The sequence below is a fragment of the Sinohyriopsis cumingii genome, unplaced genomic scaffold (genome assembly GCF_028554795.1).
Source record: "Sinohyriopsis cumingii isolate HCF-2022 unplaced genomic scaffold, ASM2855479v2 utg000646l, whole genome shotgun sequence".
In the NCBI taxonomy this organism is placed as follows: domain Eukaryota; kingdom Metazoa; phylum Mollusca; class Bivalvia; order Unionida; family Unionidae; genus Sinohyriopsis; species Sinohyriopsis cumingii.
Genome location: NW_028315921.1, coordinates 754,732 through 772,626, shown reverse-complemented (window position 1 = coordinate 772,626; position 17,895 = coordinate 754,732). Strand labels below are relative to the sequence as shown.

The 17,895-nt window shown below is 35.4% G+C and overlaps 2 non-coding genes across 2 annotated transcripts; both read left to right on the top strand.

Annotated features, from left to right (window-relative positions):
- The first annotated feature begins 7,026 nt into the window (after positions 1–7,026).
- Trnas-gcu (transfer RNA serine (anticodon GCU)) lies at positions 7,027–7,108 on the top strand. The gene has a single exon. It is a non-coding gene; the product is annotated as a tRNA-Ser (tRNA).
- A 7,625-nt stretch (positions 7,109–14,733) lies between these two features.
- On the top strand, positions 14,734–14,815 carry Trnas-gcu (transfer RNA serine (anticodon GCU)). The gene has a single exon. It is a non-coding gene; the product is annotated as a tRNA-Ser (tRNA).
- Positions 14,816–17,895: the final 3,080 nt, after the last annotated feature.

Here is a 17,895-nt window from a genome sequence, read left to right as displayed (position 1 = left end):
AAGAAGGTCAAAGAAACTGATGTTATCAGAAGTGTAGAAGAAATGACGGGGAAAATGTTCGTTTATGTAGCTGTCCTTTCACCTGTTCATACTTTAAGTACCTGTGTACCAAACTGATTAAAATCAGATCTCCGCTGTTACCAAATGAAGATCTGACAGCGATCGCTTAGAAGGCATATTCTGGTACCTATGCTATTACCATAATTGCTAATTTTATCAACCAGTCAGATGAGGTCTAATATCTTTGCGTTTTGAGAAAGAGCACCGTGGGTGAAAAGGATGAATGTGTATCGAACGATTTGATTCACTTTCAGATTTTTTGAAAGTTGCATTTCCATTGGCTAATTTAATGGTCACCTGAATGTCATTCTTCAGTGGTCGTCGTCACATCTTCACGTAGGACAGCGGAGATCTGATTTTATCAGATTGGTGTCTATGTTGACCGGGGTATAGATATTCCTCTTCATATTCTTTCTAATTTCTACTTATTTCTTCTTCTAAAAGGTACACAGGTACATAAAGTATGAACATGTGAACGTAATACCTTCCAGATGTATAGCGCACAAGCAATGGACTCTCTCCAGTTCACTTATATTCTGAGGGCTAGGGTTAAATTAAGTTTCACAATAATACAACGTTCATGGAATCGCGGTAGTTTCATGGAAAATATAATTTGTGAGCCGACTAATTCCATACCTGTGTACTCCAATATTAATAAAACCAATAACGTACTTGCAAGTTTATCTTTAACCTCTTTAAGTTTTGTATATAATCTGCTATACTTAGACACGTTAACACCAAAATGTCTACATAACTGCTGTTTCTGGAGCACTCTCAAAATCCAAGAACCATTTTCACTTGTTTCGTTTGTAGTCAGACGACTTTTCGGTGAACACAACGATCTTAGGTTTCTAGAAGTTATATCCAAAGGCCGACTTTATGGAGTGAACGTTGCATATAAAACTGTATCTGATCCACTAATACCGTGTGCAACAATTGTGGAGACCAATACGAGTTATAGCACTACCTTGGTAGGTGGTTACAATAGCTGCAATTGATCAACATAACAAACACATACGTATCGATGATATTGCTATTCGAGAGCTTCATAATTACAGTTGATAGCAATATTTACGATCTTTGGAGATCAAGAGAGAATGGTACTATGCGAACAATGGCAGTGCAGGATGGATTATATCTTAAATTCCTCCAAATTATATATTGGTATGCAAAATATTTTGTTATGCATGTACATCATTATGAGATCGATCCTAAAATAACTACATGCAACGAAGAAATTAGGCACTTACTTAAATTAGATAATGTTTGTAATGATGAATAGGTATGTAGAGTGAAATCTATTATTATTGAGGGAAAGAGTAAAATATTTTAGTGAACAACTCACTTAGTGGATAATGCAAAATATAAAAGTAAGAATTCTCGCTCCTATACAGTACGAAGAGAAAGAAAGAAAGTTTCCAAGAATTGTATAGATGTCAAGACAAAATGATTCTATTTTCTGTAAAATTTACCGCTAAAGATTCATTTGATATCAATACATAGGAAGAACTCGAACAACAATGAAGTGACTAAGAAATAAAATTGTTTTGAGGTGTTATACCGAGATTTTAATCCAGTTTGGTGATTGAAAGTGACGCAAATAGCAAATACTTTATAAAAAAATCCTGAAAAATATCAACAAAAGCGAAATGTTATTAATGAATCCATTGATGACTTTGGCTCACTTGTTTCAAATGAAAATCAAATATTAAAATACATTTATAAGTTTTATTGTATTTTGTAATTATCGAGCACAGATGATGAGAGTTGTAAAGAATCAGTTTTAATCTTGGTAAATTCATCCGTACCTGCTGATGATACGTATTTGAGTATTGTCATACAAGGGTTGATAAAATACATGCAGCTATAAATATAATGTCTAAAATTAGATATTTTGGTCTGGTTAAATCGATAAAGTAGTTGTATTTTACAACGTTTTAAATTATGAATATGATAACCTGTTAGAGATTTTTTCTTCTTCAGATCGTTAACAAGGAATCAATTACGTCATGGACAGTGAGATTTGATACAATATCATTTTTTACAACACCAAGAGCGACTAAAGAAGCTGGAAATATTGGCGACCTATGAGACTATTTAATGTAGATGATACTATTTTGACGAGGGTTATGGCTCATGGTTTGAAATGGGTATTACCCAAAATTATGCCTCTAATTCAGACATGCTCTATAGTTTGAAGGGATATTGCTGATACAACATTCACTGTAGGAGATGTCATTGCTATGACCTAGAGGGACAACATCGAGGGATATACCTTAAAAATTGATAAAAGCAACGTTTTTGACAGAGTCAAAAGTTTGTCTCATTCACATAAATTTTGGATTTGGTCAAATTTTTATTCAGCCGATATTAAAGACAGTGTTAAATGCAGTGTGCATCTAACACCATTCTTTCCGATTAAAACTTCTCTCTGATAAGGCTGTTCTCTATCGGTAATGCTATATATAATACCAGTTGAACGTTAAGGGTGATACTAGAGTGGCAAATGTATTTTTTCTAGTGAGTAAATGTTTCCAAAACAAAATACCCTACTCCAAAAGGAAACAGCGGCTGGTTTACGGAAAATCAAGCTACTTAAAAGCGAGTAAAACATTTGTGCTATACATGAACAGAAGTCATACAATTTAGTATCACCTCTGTGTAATAAGTTTTAATTTTAGACAAAGTGTTATTCTAACTGAGCTCCAGCACTAGTTCCCAAAATTAAGATAACGTGATCACAATGTTGAAATTGGAGCTGTCTGCAGAATTCAACAGAGACTGCCTGATGAATTAAATAAAAGTTCCGTTTGTTTTCTTTATTCCCTTTTGAACCAGATCCTTTACAATATAAACCAAGTACAATAAATGATTGATTAATAGATTCTTTCTTTGCTAATGTCATGGTTGTACCATCGGCATGTTGAAAGACTTTACTTGTACTGCTAGACAATAGAAATAGAGCAACATTGACATAATAATTTATAATTATAGCGAGCCCTAAATGTTCCGCTTCAAATAAATATAGTATAGTTAGTATAGGGCAACTTTGGAGGACTGAATGTTTAATTGAAAAGGCTTTCATTAAATGCATTTAACACTGTTTCTAATTTCAATATAAAATATTTGTATCCATTAAATAAAACTGTCACCAAACCCGAATTGTCGTAAAAGAGATACCAGTATGAATGGTTGACTCTGTGAAAAGCTTTTTCTTGATCAGTTTCATCACCTCTTTCTTCACCATCTGCACCCTGTATTACTTCATCAACCTCGTGTTCATCATCTTCTACAACTTGAATCCCCAATCTATCTTCCTTTGTGGCAACGTTAGCAATTCGGTAATTAATTTCTTCAATTTAATCATTTAGCATGTAACATCTTTAGGCAGTTGTATTTCTTAAGTCATATTTCCCACATGAACACAAATAAAGAAAATTTCCACAATTGTCAGAGCTTTGCCTTTTGTACTTCCTAGGAACATGACGCTGTTTCCAACACTTGTGGCACACGAAATCTGTGCAATCTGTCATCATGCGACCCGGGTCAAGACAAAAAGAGCGCACCTTTACTTGATTATCATGCAATAACTTAACGAACTAATGGTCACTTACAGTTTGATGCTTCCGACTGTAGGGCTAAGATTTTATCTCTTTTGGAAAACTGTATTTTACATAATATTACAAATCTATGTTCTTAACCTAAGTACTAGAAAAGATGTAAAACCAGCAAGTATTGTAAAATGTAACAAATAATTTCTCTAGAATACGAAATAAAACATGAAATAACAAATAATAAATATTTAAAAAATAACAAACAATCAAAATTAAATATCCAAAACAAAAATGCGTCACGTCTGTCACACGATTTCTAGGGTAGTATCTATCCTGAATGGGAGATAGGAATTCCACTCCGTATTCTCTTATCTTGATACCTATCTCTTCGTCGGAAACGTGTGCAGGTAGGCGAGGTATTTACACAGTAATAGTGTCAGAATATGGGGAAGTACAGTCATAGTTATCACTGCCAATTCCACTTTAGATTATACTCTTTATTTGGCAACGTAACCTCATACAAATTTGAAACTTTCGGCACAACTACATAGAAAGACATTTTGTTATTTCGTTGACTGATTGGATCGTGAAAGTTGTTATGTCCTAAGCATAGGTAGGGCGTATTTCTAAAGCTAGTCACATGATCACATCTATTCATTCCGCGCTGACGTAGATTTCTTGTGACCAGAGATTCATACTCCAAAACTCTCTTCAGTCAGTTTGTCTTTCGATGTCAATGCGTCTCACAAATAACTGAATGTCCAATTTGCCGTAATTATAGACAGGGTAGCTTGAATCGAACAACACATTGCAGATAGCTCTCGATCGGATTATGCAAAGTCACATATTGTTTCATTGAGAAAGACACATTTCCTTGTTTAAAATAATCCGATATCGAGTAGCAGAAAATAATTGATACATCTTATTTATAACAATGATATATGGGCGTGTTTGGGATTTAAGGCAGTCATAAAGTCTAGTACACCCCGGTAAAACATTTTATGGAAACAACAACACTAACCTCTTAGTTGCATTAGTTGACTACCTAATCAATTGTTTATAATGAACGTTCTAGTTCCATTAGTTGCCTCCCTTGGTTCGACAAAAGAAAAACGATTGACCCCCTCCTGCAACAATTGAATAAATGGCGAATCCGAAAGGAGGATTGCGCTTTACTAAGGAGCATATATCAGATGGGACTTTCACAACCAAATGTGCCATTCTTCTTAATTTATTATTATTATTATTATTATTATTATTATTATTATTATTATTATTATACTCTTGATAACTGTTGATCTACTGTTCTAAATATGAAGTTGAAAGGGACTTATTTTTCATGTCCTTAAATAAGCAGCACTTAAATGTCCTCCATATGTTTCACAGACAAATGTTTTTGTGCATGGGAACAAATTTGATATAATGTCAACATGAATATCGATGTTTCTGGCTGTATTTGAACAACCTCTCTTTTTAAATTCTGATAATTCATGTGGTTGTAAAATATTCATGTTCACATAACTTATAAAGGCAGGAATTGTTTGTGTTTAGGACGTTGTTTGTGAATCAAATCCTGAGATCAAAGCGAAAAATACAGAAAACTTACAATTGTATAATAGAAAGTATACCTTTAGAATGACACAAAAGAATCAAACCCCACCGTGACCAATTGAAGAAATACTATATATCCCAAAATTGATAGCAAATTGTATGACCTCTATTCATATACACCACAATTATTTTACAGGCTCATCTAAAGTTTAATTTTCGAGAACCAGCCTCCGTTTCCTTCCGGAGTAGGATATCAAGTTTGGAAACATGTAATCACTGGAAATGTGTAAATTTGCCTTTTAAGAGCACATATTGTATGGATTAACGAAAAATTGAAACAAAATAAATTCCATTTTTAATATGGCAATGTCATGTCAGAGGTCAAAACTTTTCGGCACTTTTGGGTGGGATCGCAGGGGTGGTTCAGTATGTATTTTTCACAGGGAGCGCAAAGAAGACCGCAAGCTGACTGTGGGATTTAGCAGCTAGTGAGGGCCAGGGAGACAAACACTCATTTTTGTCTGGGGGTGGGGAAGGGTGATGCCGGCGGTGGGGTGGGAAACACGGGGAGGCTTGTCCACCTGATCACTGTCGAACGTTCCAATGCTATATCATTACATGCCACATTGTTTTTCTTTTGCTTGTATCATGTCCTTGACAAATTGTTTTCTGTACCTTTAAATTCTCTACAATAATTGATACAGTGCCAAAGAAAAGAACTTAATATTTTACATGCATGTATCAACTTCTATATAGGATCTCAACAAAATACATGGCTTAAGGGTGAAAGTAATGTTACCTTGACCTTTTGTTCTATTTCACTTTAGCTGCATGTACATTTGACATTTTATTATTGCTAGAACGGTGTAGAAGGTCCAAATTAGCACCAAAAAAAGCCGTCATTGAAGCGTGAAAAGTAAATTACATTGACCCACATTTTATATATGAAATCAGATACATATTTACTGAATGTGCCTTTTATTTATATTTTTGTGCCTGAAGATAAATGATAATTTGATGTTATGAATTTAAAATTAAAAACAAAAAACAAAAACCAAATAAAAGTGATTAGCAGAGCGTGGTTTCGATCCACGGACCTCTGGGTTATGGGCCCAGCACGCTTCCACTGCGCCACTCTGCTGTTAGTTGTTATTGTTGTTGTTATAGGGTTTAACGCCATTTTTCAACACAAGATAGGCTATACATGGCGGCCAGTATTAATGGTGGAGGAAGAACCCGGGAAAACCCCGGAAAGAACCACCGACCCACGAGAAGCTACCGGCAAGCTTTCTCACATGTCCACATTGGCCGAGCCCGAGACTCGAACCCACGCAGACAGAGGTGAGATGGCAGTGATCCGTGACGGAGAGCGCTTTAGACCACTCGGCCACTCGGCTCTGCTGTTAGAAAACATTGATTTTTATAACTTTAAAAAAAAATGGAACTGATATTCACTTATCTGATGTAATACTTACCGAAGAGATGAATACAACGAATGTTCGTACGAGTTTTTTCCCTTGCCTAACAATCCATTGATATGAACATGCTTGCTCACTAAGGGACCGACCATGTATTTGTTTCTGTTTATTGGGTGGGTAGGTGGGTAATGTTGAGTTTTCTCCCAGCCAGGAGAATTGTTTTAATTTACCTGAAGATATATATTTCTTCTTTTAAAGAATATCATGCACTAGGTTCATTATGTGCACATCAGTTAGAGCTAGGATGGTTCGATGGTTAGAATTTTTTTCTGTCTGAAAAAGACATATTGAATCGTGAATATCAGACAAAAGTTGTGTGTGGTTTAGGCCAGGTAGCTATAGATCACTCCCTACATAAATAGTGTACTCATCAAAATACACCGGACGAGGTGGCCGAGTGGTTAAGGCGATGGACTGCTAATCCATTGGGGTCTCCCCGCGTGGGTTCGAATCCCATCTTCGTCGATATACATTTTATCTGATGTGTAGAACTTTTAGTTATGACTACAAACCGTATTCATCAATATTGTAATGTGATATCGTCACGTCAGAAAGAAAACACGCCTAATGATGTCTCCATGATTTTTTTTGGTGGTTTGTGTCTTGAATGGACTGACGTTTTGTGCATGTTTGTGACAGGTTTGTGTATTGACCTGTTCCGGCTGCATATTTATAATCGAGTTGTACTTTTTGTGCGTGTGGAACATTTTATCTCCCACAGGAGAAAAAAAAACAACAACATTTCTTGGCATTGAAATAAAGTCCCAGTAGTGCTAACATGCATGCGGGAAGTGTAGCCAAATATCAATGCCGCGAATCGGCCGATTAGCAGAAACATTTAGGGTTGCGAGCAAGGCAAAAGGGATCAAGTTAAGGTTTGGGAGGGTAAGGGGTGAGTTGTTTCCAAAATTCCAAAACGGCACCAAAGCACACGCGTATGTGTCTGTTTACTAGAAGTGTGTGTAATGCCCATTAAAACGATGGTCAAATTTTAAGTAACAGGAGACTGTACGTTTGTATACTCGGATAGTCTTGGACAACAATCTACAATTGCGGTTAATGTTAAGAAGGTCAAAGAAACTGATGTTATCAGAAGTGTAGAAGAAATGACGGGGAAAATGTTCGTTTATGTAGCTGTCCTTTCACCTGTTCATACTTTAAGTACCTGTGTACCAAACTGATTAAAATCAGATCTCCGCTGTTACCAAATGAAGATCTGACAGCGATCGCTTAGAAGGCATATTCTGGTACCTATGCTATTACCATAATTGCTAATTTTATCAACCAGTCAGATGAGGTCTAATATCTTTGCGTTTTGAGAAAGAGCACCGTGGGTGAAAAGGATGAATGTGTATCGAACGATTTGATTCACTTTCAGATTTTTTGAAAGTTGCATTTCCATTGGCTAATTTAATGGTCACCTGAATGTCATTCTTCAGTGGTCGTCGTCACATCTTCACGTAGGACAGCGGAGATCTGATTTTATCAGATTGGTGTCTATGTTGACCGGGGTATAGATATTCCTCTTCATATTCTTTCTAATTTCTACTTATTTCTTCTTCTAAAAGGTACACAGGTACATAAAGTATGAACATGTGAACGTAATACCTTCCAGATGTATAGCGCACAAGCAATGGACTCTCTCCAGTTCACTTATATTCTGAGGGCTAGGGTTAAATTAAGTTTCACAATAATACAACGTTCATGGAATCGCGGTAGTTTCATGGAAAATATAATTTGTGAGCCGACTAATTCCATACCTGTGTACTCCAATATTAATAAAACCAATAACGTACTTGCAAGTTTATCTTTAACCTCTTTAAGTTTTGTATATAATCTGCTATACTTAGACACGTTAACACCAAAATGTCTACATAACTGCTGTTTCTGGAGCACTCTCAAAATCCAAGAACCATTTTCACTTGTTTCGTTTGTAGTCAGACGACTTTTCGGTGAACACAACGATCTTAGGTTTCTAGAAGTTATATCCAAAGGCCGACTTTATGGAGTGAACGTTGCATATAAAACTGTATCTGATCCACTAATACCGTGTGCAACAATTGTGGAGACCAATACGAGTTATAGCACTACCTTGGTAGGTGGTTACAATAGCTGCAATTGATCAACATAACAAACACATACGTATCGATGATATTGCTATTCGAGAGCTTCATAATTACAGTTGATAGCAATATTTACGATCTTTGGAGATCAAGAGAGAATGGTACTATGCGAACTATGGCAGTGCAGGATGGATTATATCTTAAATTCCTCCAAATTATATATTGGTATGCAAAATATTTTGTTATGCATGTACATCATTATGAGATCGATCCTAAAATAACTACATGCAACGAAGAAATTAGGCACTTACTTAAATTAGATAATGTTTGTAATGATGAATAGGTATGTAGAGTGAAATCTATTATTATTGAGGGAAAGAGTAAAATATTTTAGTGAACAACTCACTTAGTGGATAATGCAAAATATAAAAGTAAGAATTCTCGCTCCTATACAGTACGAAGAGAAAGAAAGAAAGTTTCCAAGAATTGTATAGATGTCAAGACAAAATGATTCTATTTTCTGTAAAATTTACCGCTAAAGATTCATTTGATATCAATACATAGGAAGAACTCGAACAACAATGAAGTGACTAAGAAATAAAATTGTTTTGAGGTGTTATACCGAGATTTTAATCCAGTTTGGTGATTGAAAGTGACGCAAATAGCAAATACTTTATAAAAAAATCCTGAAAAATATCAACAAAAGCGAAATGTTATTAATGAATCCATTGATGACTTTGGCTCACTTGTTTCAAATGAAAATCAAATATTAAAATACATTTATAAGTTTTATTGTATTTTGTAATTATCGAGCACAGATGATGAGAGTTGTAAAGAATCAGTTTTAATCTTGGTAAATTCATCCGTACCTGCTGATGATACGTATTTGAGTATTGTCATACAAGGGTTGATAAAATACATGCAGCTATAAATATAATGTCTAAAATTAGATATTTTGGTCTGGTTAAATCGATAAAGTAGTTGTATTTTACAACGTTTTAAATTATGAATATGATAACCTGTTAGAGATTTTTTCTTCTTCAGATCGTTAACAAGGAATCAATTACGTCATGGGCAGTGAGATTTGATACAATATCATTTTTTACAACACCAAGAGCGACTAAAGAAGCTGGAAATATTGGCGACCTATGAGACTATTTAATGTAGATGATACTATTTTGACGAGGGTTATGGCTCATGGTTTGAAATGGGTATTACCCAAAATTATGCCTCTAATTCAGACATGCTCTATAGTTTGAAGGGATATTGCTGATACAACATTCACTGTAGGAGATGTCATTGCTATGACCTAGAGGGACAACATCGAGGGATATACCTTAAAAATTGATAAAAGCAACGTTTTTGACAGAGTCAAAAGTTTGTCTCATTCACATAAATTTTGGATTTGGTCAAATTTTTATTCAGCCGATATTAAAGACAGTGTTAAATGCAGTGTGCATCTAACACCATTCTTTCCGATTAAAACTTCTCTCTGATAAGGCTGTTCTCTATCGGTAATGCTATATATAATACCAGTTGAACGTTAAGGGTGATACTAGAGTGGCAAATGTATTTTTTCTAGTGAGTAAATGTTTCCAAAACAAAATACCCTACTCCAAAAGGAAACAGCGGCTGGTTTACGGAAAATCAAGCTACTTAAAAGCGAGTAAAACATTTGTGCTATACATGAACAGAAGTCATACAATTTAGTATCACCTCTGTGTAATAAGTTTTAATTTTAGACAAAGTGTTATTCTAACTGAGCTCCAGCACTAGTTCCCAAAATTAAGATAACGTGATCACAATGTTGAAATTGGAGCTGTCTGCAGAATTCAACAGAGACTGCCTGATGAATTAAATAAAAGTTCCGTTTGTTTTCTTTATTCCCTTTTGAACCAGATCCTTTACAATATAAACCAAGTACAATAAATGATTGATTAATAGATTCTTTCTTTGCTAATGTCATGGTTGTACCATCGGCATGTTGAAAGACTTTACTTGTACTGCTAGACAATAGAAATAGAGCAACATTGACATAATAATTTATAATTATAGCGAGCCCTAAATGTTCCGCTTCAAATAAATATAGTATAGTTAGTATAGGGCAACTTTGGAGGACTGAATGTTTAATTGAAAAGGCTTTCATTAAATGCATTTAACACTGTTTCTAATTTCAATATAAAATATTTGTATCCATTAAATAAAACTGTCACCAAACCCGAATTGTCGTAAAAGAGATACCAGTATGAATGGTTGACTCTGTGAAAAGCTTTTTCTTGATCAGTTTCATCACCTCTTTCTTCACCATCTGCACCCTGTATTACTTCATCAACCTCGTGTTCATCATCTTCTACAACTTGAATCCCCAATCTATCTTCCTTTGTGGCAACGTTAGCAATTCGGTAATTAATTTCTTCAATTTAATCATTTAGCATGTAACATCTTTAGGCAGTTGTATTTCTTAAGTCATATTTCCCACATGAACACAAATAAAGAAAATTTCCACAATTGTCAGAGCTTTGCCTTTTGTACTTCCTAGGAACATGACGCTGTTTCCAACACTTGTGGCACACGAAATCTGTGCAATCTGTCATCATGCGACCCGGGTCAAGACAAAAAGAGCGCACCTTTACTTGATTATCATGCAATAACTTAACGAACTAATGGTCACTTACAGTTTGATGCTTCCGACTGTAGGGCTAAGATTTTATCTCTTTTGGAAAACTGTATTTTACATAATATTACAAATCTATGTTCTTAACCTAAGTACTAGAAAAGATGTAAAACCAGCAAGTATTGTAAAATGTAACAAATAATTTCTCTAGAATACGAAATAAAACATGAAATAACAAATAATAAATATTTAAAAAATAACAAACAATCAAAATTAAATATCCAAAACAAAAATGCGTCACGTCTGTCACACGATTTCTAGGGTAGTATCTATCCTGAATGGGAGATAGGAATTCCACTCCGTATTCTCTTATCTTGATACCTATCTCTTCGTCGGAAACGTGTGCAGGTAGGCGAGGTATTTACACAGTAATAGTGTCAGAATATGGGGAAGTACAGTCATAGTTATCACTGCCAATTCCACTTTAGATTATACTCTTTATTTGGCAACGTAACCTCATACAAATTTGAAACTTTCGGCACAACTACATAGAAAGACATTTTGTTATTTCGTTGACTGATTGGATCGTGAAAGTTGTTATGTCCTAAGCATAGGTAGGGCGTATTTCTAAAGCTAGTCACATGATCACATCTATTCATTCCGCGCTGACGTAGATTTCTTGTGACCAGAGATTCATACTCCAAAACTCTCTTCAGTCAGTTTGTCTTTCGATGTCAATGCGTCTCACAAATAACTGAATGTCCAATTTGCCGTAATTATAGACAGGGTAGCTTGAATCGAACAACACATTGCAGATAGCTCTCGATCGGATTATGCAAAGTCACATATTGTTTCATTGAGAAAGACACATTTCCTTGTTTAAAATAATCCGATATCGAGTAGCAGAAAATAATTGATACATCTTATTTATAACAATGATATATGGGCGTGTTTGGGATTTAAGGCAGTCATAAAGTCTAGTACACCCCGGTAAAACATTTTATGGAAACAACAACACTAACCTCTTAGTTGCATTAGTTGACTACCTAATCAATTGTTTATAATGAACGTTCTAGTTCCATTAGTTGCCTCCCTTGGTTCGACAAAAGAAAAACGATTGACCCCCTCCTGCAACAATTGAATAAATGGCGAATCCGAAAGGAGGATTGCGCTTTACTAAGGAGCATATATCAGATGGGACTTTCACAACCAAATGTGCCATTCTTCTTAATTTATTATTATTATTATTATTATTATTATTATTATTATTATTATTATTATACTCTTGATAACTGTTGATCTACTGTTCTAAATATGAAGTTGAAAGGGACTTATTTTTCATGTCCTTAAATAAGCAGCACTTAAATGTCCTCCATATGTTTCACAGACAAATGTTTTTGTGCATGGGAACAAATTTGATATAATGTCAACATGAATATCGATGTTTCTGGCTGTATTTGAACAACCTCTCTTTTTAAATTCTGATAATTCATGTGGTTGTAAAATATTCATGTTCACATAACTTATAAAGGCAGGAATTGTTTGTGTTTAGGACGTTGTTTGTGAATCAAATCCTGAGATCAAAGCGAAAAATACAGAAAACTTACAATTGTATAATAGAAAGTATACCTTTAGAATGACACAAAAGAATCAAACCCCACCGTGACCAATTGAAGAAATACTATATATCCCAAAATTGATAGCAAATTGTATGACCTCTATTCATATACACCACAATTATTTTACAGGCTCATCTAAAGTTTAATTTTCGAGAACCAGCCTCCGTTTCCTTCCGGAGTAGGATATCAAGTTTGGAAACATGTAATCACTGGAAATGTGTAAATTTGCCTTTTAAGAGCACATATTGTATGGATTAACGAAAAATTGAAACAAAATAAATTCCATTTTTAATATGGCAATGTCATGTCAGAGGTCAAAACTTTTCGGCACTTTTGGGTGGGATCGCAGGGGTGGTTCAGTATGTATTTTTCACAGGGAGCGCAAAGAAGACCGCAAGCTGACTGTGGGATTTAGCAGCTAGTGAGGGCCAGGGAGACAAACACTCATTTTTGTCTGGGGGTGGGGAAGGGTGATGCCGGCGGTGGGGTGGGAAACACGGGGAGGCTTGTCCACCTGATCACTGTCGAACGTTCCAATGCTATATCATTACATGCCACATTGTTTTTCTTTTGCTTGTATCATGTCCTTGACAAATTGTTTTCTGTACCTTTAAATTCTCTACAATAATTGATACAGTGCCAAAGAAAAGAACTTAATATTTTACATGCATGTATCAACTTCTATATAGGATCTCAACAAAATACATGGCTTAAGGGTGAAAGTAATGTTACCTTGACCTTTTGTTCTATTTCACTTTAGCTGCATGTACATTTGACATTTTATTATTGCTAGAACGGTGTAGAAGGTCCAAATTAGCACCAAAAAAAGCCGTCATTGAAGCGTGAAAAGTAAATTACATTGACCCACATTTTATATATGAAATCAGATACATATTTACTGAATGTGCCTTTTATTTATATTTTTGTGCCTGAAGATAAATGATAATTTGATGTTATGAATTTAAAATTAAAAACAAAAAACAAAAACCAAATAAAAGTGATTAGCAGAGCGTGGTTTCGATCCACGGACCTCTGGGTTATGGGCCCAGCACGCTTCCACTGCGCCACTCTGCTGTTAGTTGTTATTGTTGTTGTTATAGGGTTTAACGCCATTTTTCAACACAAGATAGGCTATACATGGCGGCCAGTATTAATGGTGGAGGAAGAACCCGGGAAAACCCCGGAAAGAACCACCGACCCACGAGAAGCTACCGGCAAGCTTTCTCACATGTCCACATTGGCCGAGCCCGAGACTCGAACCCACGCAGACAGAGGTGAGATGGCAGTGATCCGTGACGGAGAGCGCTTTAGACCACTCGGCCACTCGGCTCTGCTGTTAGAAAACATTGATTTTTATAACTTTAAAAAAAAATGGAACTGATATTCACTTATCTGATGTAATACTTACCGAAGAGATGAATACAACGAATGTTCGTACGAGTTTTTTCCCTTGCCTAACAATCCATTGATATGAACATGCTTGCTCACTAAGGGACCGACCATGTATTTGTTTCTGTTTATTGGGTGGGTAGGTGGGTAATGTTGAGTTTTCTCCCAGCCAGGAGAATTGTTTTAATTTACCTGAAGATATATATTTCTTCTTTAAAAGAATATCATGCACTAGGTTCATTATGTGCACATCAGTTAGAGCTAGGATGGTTCGATGGTTAGAATTTTTTTCTGTCTGAAAAAGACATATTGAATCGTGAATATCAGACAAAAGTTGTGTGTGGTTTAGGCCAGGTAGCTATAGATCACTCCCTACATAAATAGTGTACTCATCAAAATACACCGGACGAGGTGGCCGAGTGGTTAAGGCGATGGACTGCTAATCCATTGGGGTCTCCCCGCGTGGGTTCGAATCCCATCTTCGTCGATATACATTTTATCTGATGTGTAGAACTTTTAGTTATGACTACAAACCGTATTCATCAATATTGTAATGTGATATCGTCACGTCAGAAAGAAAACACGCCTAATGATGTCTCCATGATTTTTTTTGGTGGTTTGTGTCTTGAATGGACTGACGTTTTGTGCATGTTTGTGACAGGTTTGTGTATTGACCTGTTCCGGCTGCATATTTATAATCGAGTTGTACTTTTTGTGCGTGTGGAACATTTTATCTCCCACAGGAGAAAAAAAAACAACAACATTTCTTGGCATTGAAATAAAGTCCCAGTAGTGCTAACATGCATGCGGGAAGTGTAGCCAAATATCAATGCCGCGAATCGGCCGATTAGCAGAAACATTTAGGGTTGCGAGCAAGGCAAAAGGGATCAAGTTAAGGTTTGGGAGGGTAAGGGGTGAGTTGTTTCCAAAATTCCAAAACGGCACCAAAGCACACGCGTATGTGTCTGTTTACTAGAAGTGTGTGTAATACCCATTAAAACGATGGTCAAATTTTAAGTAACAGGAGACTGTACGTTTGTATACTCGGATAGTCTTGGACAACAATCTACAATTGCGGTTAATGTTAAGAAGGTCAAAGAAACTGATGTTATCAGAAGTGTAGAAGAAATGACGGGGAAAATGTTCGTTTATGTAGCTGTCCTTTCACCTGTTCATACTTTAAGTACCTGTGTACCAAACTGATTAAAATCAGATCTCCGCTGTTACCAAATGAAGATCTGACAGCGATCGCTTAGAAGGCATATTCTGGTACCTATGCTATTACCATAATTGCTAATTTTATCAACCAGTCAGATGAGGTCTAATATCTTTGCGTTTTGAGAAAGAGCACCGTGGGTGAAAAGGATGAATGTGTATCGAACGATTTGATTCACTTTCAGATTTTTTGAAAGTTGCATTTCCATTGGCTAATTTAATGGTCACCTGAATGTCATTCTTCAGTGGTCGTCGTCACATCTTCACGTAGGACAGCGGAGATCTGATTTTATCAGATTGGTGTCTATGTTGACCGGGGTATAGATATTCCTCTTCATATTCTTTCTAATTTCTACTTATTTCTTCTTCTAAAAGGTACACAGGTACATAAAGTATGAACATGTGAACGTAATACCTTCCAGATGTATAGCGCACAAGCAATGGACTCTCTCCAGTTCACTTATATTCTGAGGGCTAGGGTTAAATTAAGTTTCACAATAATACAACGTTCATGGAATCGCGGTAGTTTCATGGAAAATATAATTTGTGAGCCGACTAATTCCATACCTGTGTACTCCAATATTAATAAAACCAATAACGTACTTGCAAGTTTATCTTTAACCTCTTTAAGTTTTGTATATAATCTGCTATACTTAGACACGTTAACACCAAAATGTCTACATAACTGCTGTTTCTGGAGCACTCTCAAAATCCAAGAACCATTTTCACTTGTTTCGTTTGTAGTCAGACGACTTTTCGGTGAACACAACGATCTTAGGTTTCTAGAAGTTATATCCAAAGGCCGACTTTATGGAGTGAACGTTGCATATAAAACTGTATCTGATCCACTAATACCGTGTGCAACAATTGTGGAGACCAATACGAGTTATAGCACTACCTTGGTAGGTGGTTACAATAGCTGCAATTGATCAACATAACAAACACATACGTATCGATGATATTGCTATTCGAGAGCTTCATAATTACAGTTGATAGCAATATTTACGATCTTTGGAGATCAAGAGAGAATGGTACTATGCGAACTATGGCAGTGCAGGATGGATTATATCTTAAATTCCTCCAAATTATATATTGGTATGCAAAATATTTTGTTATGCATGTACATCATTATGAGATCGATCCTAAAATAACTACATGCAACGAAGAAATTAGGCACTTACTTAAATTAGATAATGTTTGTAATGATGAATAGGTATGTAGAGTGAAATCTATTATTATTGAGGGAAAGAGTAAAATATTTTAGTGAACAACTCACTTAGTGGATAATGCAAAATATAAAAGTAAGAATTCTCGCTCCTATACAGTACGAAGAGAAAGAAAGAAAGTTTCCAAGAATTGTATAGATGTCAAGACAAAATGATTCTATTTTCTGTAAAATTTACCGCTAAAGATTCATTTGATATCAATACATAGGAAGAACTCGAACAACAATGAAGTGACTAAGAAATAAAATTGTTTTGAGGTGTTATACCGAGATTTTAATCCAGTTTGGTGATTGAAAGTGACGCAAATAGCAAATACTTTATAAAAAAATCCTGAAAAATATCAACAAAAGCGAAATGTTATTAATGAATCCATTGATGACTTTGGCTCACTTGTTTCAAATGAAAATCAAATATTAAAATACATTTATAAGTTTTATTGTATTTTGTAATTATCGAGCACAGATGATGAGAGTTGTAAAGAATCAGTTTTAATCTTGGTAAATTCATCCGTACCTGCTGATGATACGTATTTGAGTATTGTCATACAAGGGTTGATAAAATACATGCAGCTATAAATATAATGTCTAAAATTAGATATTTTGGTCTGGTTAAATCGATAAAGTAGTTGTATTTTACAACGTTTTAAATTATGAATATGATAACCTGTTAGAGATTTTTTCTTCTTCAGATCGTTAACAAGGAATCAATTACGTCATGGGCAGTGAGATTTGATACAATATCATTTTTTACAACACCAAGAGCGACTAAAGAAGCTGGAAATATTGGCGACCTATGAGACTATTTAATGTAGATGATACTATTTTGACGAGGGTTATGGCTCATGGTTTGAAATGGGTATTACCCAAAATTATGCCTCTAATTCAGACATGCTCTATAGTTTGAAGGGATATTGCTGATACAACATTCACTGTAGGAGATGTCATTGCTATGACCTAGAGGGACAACATCGAGGGATATACCTTAAAAATTGATAAAAGCAACGTTTTTGACAGAGTCAAAAGTTTGTCTCATTCACATAAATTTTGGATTTGGTCAAATTTTTATTCAGCCGATATTAAAGACAGTGTTAAATGCAGTGTGCATCTAACACCATTCTTTCCGATTA